Source organism: Triticum aestivum, chromosome 6D (assembly GCF_018294505.1).
Source record: "Triticum aestivum cultivar Chinese Spring chromosome 6D, IWGSC CS RefSeq v2.1, whole genome shotgun sequence".
In the NCBI taxonomy this organism is placed as follows: Eukaryota; Viridiplantae; Streptophyta; class Magnoliopsida; order Poales; family Poaceae; genus Triticum; species Triticum aestivum.
Genome location: NC_057811.1, coordinates 294,219,179 through 294,225,573, shown reverse-complemented (window position 1 = coordinate 294,225,573; position 6,395 = coordinate 294,219,179).

Below are 6,395 nucleotides of genomic sequence, written 5' to 3'. Positions count from 1 at the left end.
GAATATTCACTTATGCTTCATAACTAGTTAGATTTCTCACTTGTACTTATTCATGGATTCGTACAAATCTGGAACCAACTCTCTTCAAATAAGTGAATGTCTTCGCTCTATGAGGTCAATGTCTTCAAACTGATTTTTCTTCAAAATCTTCTGAGAATGCATATGACCTCTTCCCCTTCCCTCGCATCTCTAATGCTGTCACAGGTACATGTCCGTGGGAGAATCCCTTGGTTCTCATACTCTGCATTCATTTGTAGAGTTCTTACAGCGTCATATACGTTCCCCTAAAGCCAGCTCTTGTCTGACCAGTAGAAGGAAGCCATTCACTGTTCTGAAGCCATTCAGTCTGAATACAATGGCAACTGAGAAATCAGCAAGAAAAGGCGGAAGGCAACGCCGTGGAGATACTGCTAAGGACTTACCTCCATATCTGTTTGAACTGTACAGGTCAGATCTAGAAGAAAGCTATGGCCAGCGCAAAACCCGAATCCAATGGATTCGAAGATATTGGGCAGAGCAGTGGTTCAAGTACAACTTCGTAACCCCTGAATATGCAGAGAAGAATGCTATCAAGCGCCCATGGGGAGATATTCTGTACAGGAATCTGCAGCCAAAGTCGAAGTCTGAAGCTATTGCTCAAGGCTTCTACCCATGCATGGTCCGGGGACCGAAGCCAAAGAATGCCGACCCATCATCCATGTTGTGGTGTCGTGAAGACAATCTTTTCAAGCGCAACTATCTGTTTGCCAAGGAGTCGGCTGTAAAGAACAAGAAGGACCTGGGACTCAATTTCAACCCTGGTCCATCTGCTCCTAGACAGGATGGCACTCGCGATGCCAATCCAAATGTCATCAGGCCCTTCAATAACTTTGATGGGTTCCTCTCCCACATTGCTGCTCCGCGGGCCACTATGGATCAATCTGCTGATGACGCTGACTCTGAAGAAGCGCCAGCACCACCAAAGCTGCAGAAGAAGAAGAAGACAAAGGCTTCGAAGCCCTCTGCCTCACCAAAAGCTTCGCGTGTGAAGCAATTGGCCACTGCACCTCCTGAACCCAGTGTGCAGTCTGAAGATTTGTCTCGTGTCTCCAAGAAGGCTGATTAGTCCATGAAGATTTCTGGGCATGAACTGACTCATGCTGCCGTTCTGCGCAACGAGGAAGACACCATTGATCTGTCAAGTGATGAAGATCTTGGTGATGAAGCCCTTGAGATGTTGATCAAGAGCAAGCAAGAGGCGGAGATCTTCAACGATCTGCCCCTCTTTGATGTTGACATTCTGAACAACTTCATCGATGAGTGGTTCGATGACCAAAGCATCAGTATTGATGATCTTCAGCTGCCTGTGGACATCATTGTCACATTCCACGGAGCCATTGCCAATGAGTTGTCCTTGGCTCAGAAGATTGTTGATCTCAAGAACAAGATTGACTATGAGAAGGCTCATTTCAAGAAGAACATGGCCAAGCTTAGCATGGCAGATGTTCAAATCTTCAAGAAGATGTTGCATGATCTCAAGGAACAATTTCACAAGAAGTGTGAAGAAGCCAAAGGCTCACGAGAACGCATGAAGTACTTCGCGCAGAAATGTGTTCAAGCACACAATGAAGCTGGAAAGCGCAAAGCTCTTGGGCGTCCTGGCATCGATCCCAGGATGGCTGCCAAGCAAAAGAAGAAGTCTACTGTGCCCCAAACTGAAGCACCAAGGCAGGAAGAACCTCGCATTGTCTTCCCTGCCAGCATGACAGGCTCGAAGCCTAAGGTCGCCTCAGTAGCTTCAGAACTAAAGAAGACAAGGGTAGCTAAAGCCAAAGCCAGGAAGCGCAAGCACAAGGATGCTTCTGATGAGACCCCATCCAAGAAGAAGTTGAAGACAAAGTCTTCAAAGAAAGAGCGTGCTGCTGCTTCTAAGCCCCTCGATGTTGAACCCATTTCAGTTGCTCTTCCCGCTTCAAACAACCAAGAGCGTCGTCTGGTGATCCATGAGCCTGCTTCCACAGAGGCTCCTGAAGATGAAGAAGTTCTAGCTGTTGACCCCATCACAACTGAAGACATTGGTCATGATGACAATGTTAATGATGATGAAGTCCTTCCTCAGCTCGAGCCCCAGTCGGTATCATCGCCTGCTCCAACGAGCAGTGAACTTATCTGCATTGGTCGTCCATTGACGCCAATTGCTCAGGATGACTCATGGGCCGAGCGCCCACAGCAAGACACCCTCGTTCATGATGAGACACCCAGAAATCCACCACCTCAAGTCACCACTCCGGTGCTTGACGACGACAACTACATGGTGCAGACCACTCCCTCACCAAAGGCGTTGCCCGCACTTCGCAGGCTTCGCAAAGGCCTCAGGCCATAGGTCACCATGTCGAGCATTCTGGAAGGGGAAGTGCACCAAATCTCAGTAGCACGTCATGTGTTTCCTGAAGCCACCCCTACTGCGAACGTCTTTGTATCTGAAGCTAAAGCTGCTGAAGACATTCTGGCTGCATCAGCCGATGAAGAAAATGAAGAAGCAAGAGAAGAAGAAAGAGTTGCCACACCCCCTGCCACTGATCAAGTCATTCTTGAGGAGAATGTGACTGTGCCCGACCCTCCTGTTATTGAACAAACATAGGTTGAAACCACTGAGGCTGCCACAATCAATGCTACTGAAGCCAATGCCATTGTCATGGCCGAAGACAATGTGGAGCCTAAAGCTAATGTGGTGCCTGAAGCTCGTGTGCAACCTGAAGCCAATGTGGATGCTGAAGCCACTGTTCCACCTCCAAGGCCTCACACAATTGAACAGGCCTACGATCGTGGCCAGCTTGCCACAGTAAGATGGCCCGTTTTGGTTCCTCCCACAACTCCTGGACCACAGTATGACTACCATGTGGAGCAGAGGCCTCAAGTTCAGAAGCCGAAGCCAAGGCTGCTAAGGCTTCCAGGTGCCGCAACATCGCCAGGATCTTTCAGCGTGAACAGCTTCAGAGCACACAACACCTTCTTCGACAGCACCAAGAATCCCTCCTTGAAGCCAAAGATCTCTTCCGATCGATTCTGGAGCTATCAACAGCGCAGCTATTACTCCTGCATTTTATACAATCAAGAGCGAATCTTTCCACACATGTCTCTTGATTGTGACGCGATTGCTGGGCTGCCCTGTCTTGAAGAAGCTCTTGACTGCTTCAGGGAGGTTGGTATTCTGCCATTTGTTACAGACAAAGAGCACTGGAATGAAGAGCTTCTGCTGCAGTTTTATGCCACACTTCACATTCGTGGCTACAACAGGGATCCTAAGACATGGATCCTTGAGTGGATGACAGGTGATGTGCATCATGAAGCCAAAGCTCAAGACATCATCGAGCTTAGTTCCCTGCCCACTCCAGGTGAGTTGTATGAGCCTGGTTGTCAGCTACACAGAAATGAGCTGCAGAGTATTTTTCAGAGGCCTGAGCCAAATATGAGTGAGATGCTGAGCATGATGAAGCCACCCCTCAAGATGCCGAATACCCAAAGAATTCTTCGTGAAAGACCTCGAGTTGCCCCGCATAGTTTATCATATTCTGAGGCGTACTCTATGGCCAATCAAGGGACACTCTTCTGATGCCAAACTTGAAGGAGCTATGAAGACTTTGGTATTCTATATCATCAATGGCATCAGATTCAACACGCAGGATTTCTTCATCAAACAACTTGCTGCATCTGGGATTGATCTGTTTGGCCTGAAGTTCTATGCTCCATGGGTGATGCGCCTAATCAAGGTCCATTCCACTGTTGACTATCAGCCCTCAGCGCGCAACCACATTGTCTTCCTGCCTGAGGTTGATCTATCCATTGAATCCATCTACCCCGAGCCTGCCAAGAAGCCTCTATATCTTCATAATGCTAATCATCAAAGCTTCACGCAACCAATGGAGGGAATTCTTGTTCCAAATGCTGCAACTCCCGCTTATCCTCTGGCTGGCAATATGCGTGTGCCCCATTGTGCGAACACCGAAGCCACTGAGAGTACAATTGCCCAAAGGCCTCAAAAGCGTTCTCGTGTACTCAATGACCAAGAGCTTCTTGTGGCCTTACATCAGAAGCAGGATAAGCATCATGACTGGCTCAAGCGTCAGATGCAGAGCATCTTGGTGGATGTCAATCGCAGTCAAAACTTGGCCACCAAGAACCCATTTGTTGCCCATGAAGCCTGTCGGCGGTCCTGGAAGAGTCTTACACAACTCTGTCCTGAAGCTGATCTTCGCGAAGATGGCTTCACTGATGACTTCAAGTTTGATTCCAGGCCTCCACAAAATGCAAGCTGGCGTCGCACTCCCTCAATAGAAGATTCTGAGCGTTCATCTTCGGCTGCAACTGTTGTTGCGAGAGTCATCGATGAAGAAGATGATGCCACTTGACCAACCATGGCTTCACTGCATCTCGACACTGCACCAGGCCCATCTGCACCACCGAACTCCAACGTCGACCCTGCTCCTTCATCTACTCCTGATGGAACGAGTAGATACTCTATGTCTTCAAACCTTTTTGGTCCTTACTGACAAAAGGGGGAGAAGCTTATGAGTTGATAGTCTTCAAGCGGGTCCTTATGGGTGGTTGCATTATTTTTGCTAAGTCTTTACAACTCTCGTCTTTTGAAACATTTGGTTCTCTGAGTTGTAACACTTAAACTCGATGGTCGTCTGCTATTTTTTCTGCCACTTTGTGATGCGATGATAAATTCCGCATGAAGCCATTCCACAGACGTCCATTTTTCATTATGCATGTCATTATCTTCGTTATCTCTTTATATGCATGATGAATTGTCTTCATAAGTTGAAGAGGATCTCCACAAAGTAAAACCTGCCATGTGCATTTGCATTCAAAAGCAAACTACGTATATGCACATCTTCAGGGGGAGCCTTTTGATACTTATGAAGACAATGCCTTAATCCTTAACTTTCACATACTTTTATCCCTGTTGAAAACTTCAACCAGTTTGTCATCAATCACCAAAAAGGGGGAGATTGTAAGTGCATCTAGTGCCACCCCTAGTTGGTTTTGGAGTATTGACGACAAACTTGGTTGAGGGACTAATGTGTTTGTGAGAATTGCAGGATAACACAGGTAGTAGTCCCTTATTGATTTGGTTTACCTACCAGAGATGACCCCTAAAAATGTGTGAAGACATTGAAGACAATGGTGGTCTATGAAGATATTCACACTGAAGATTATGACATGAGAAGACATCGTGTGAAGACTATGGAGTATGAAGACATAGTTGTTTCGTAGTTTCCTTTTCTTCTTTGTTGAGAAATAGGAACCACCATACTGTTAAGTGGGGTCCAAGTGAACAAAGTCAGAGTGACTGATGTGATGCTCAACCAAATCCTATGTCTTCGAGCAAAGACAATGAGAGCAAATCTTATCTAGAGCTGGATGAGTCAGCTTTACTTGTAGCCCAAGTCAAGCTACCGCGTGTGTTTGAAATTTGACCGTTGGACACGTGTCAGTTCCTTAGTGACCCAGGGTCATTTCGGACAAATCAGGTCGGGTTGCCTCCTGGCTATAAATAGCCCACCCCCTACACCATAAATTGGTGGCTGCTCAGAGTTAGTGCACGGCTTTTGTCGTTTGAGAGCAACCCACCTCCGAAGCATTTGAGAGAGAGATCCTTGCGAGGACAAAGCCCAAAACACCCAGAGCCAAAGAGTGTTAGGCATCACTGAAGTCTTTCTGTCCGCGTGATCTGAAGACTTATTACACTTGAGGACTGTGAATCCTCCAGCCGGTTAGGCGTCACGTTCTGAGCATCCAAGAGCCATTGTTGATTGCAGTGAACGAATTTTGTGAAGGTTTGGAAGTCTACCTTGAAGACTTACCAGAGTGATCGGGCGAGGACTGTGTGTTCTTAGCTCAAGGGGAATAACGTGAAGACGCGGTCTTCTGAGTTGAATCTCAGCCTCCCTAACCAGACGTACAGTTGTCACAGCAACTGGAACGGGTCTACCAAATCCTTGTCCTCTCCAAGCTACTGGTTCTATCCTTCCCATCTCTTTACTTTACAGTTTGTCTTCATGAAGTCATTGCCTACTTGTATGATCTGATTGGCTTCACTGTGTGAAGACTGTTCGCTGTTTGGCTTCATACTATCTTCCATCCTGATCCATACTACCTAGCTGCTGATAGTCGTCGTGCCTTTACATACTTGCTTACTTGACTATGGCTTGTCTAGTGTAGTCTACCTTCCGCTGCATATCAATAGGTTCATTACTACTGTTTGTCTTCAAATCCCCAGTGTTTTGAAGACTTTCATAAAAATCGCCTATTCACCCCCTCTAGTCGATAACTAGCACTTTCACGGAGGAACACCTTGTGTGCTATCAAACGTCACAATGTAACTGGGTGATTATAAAGATGCTCTACAG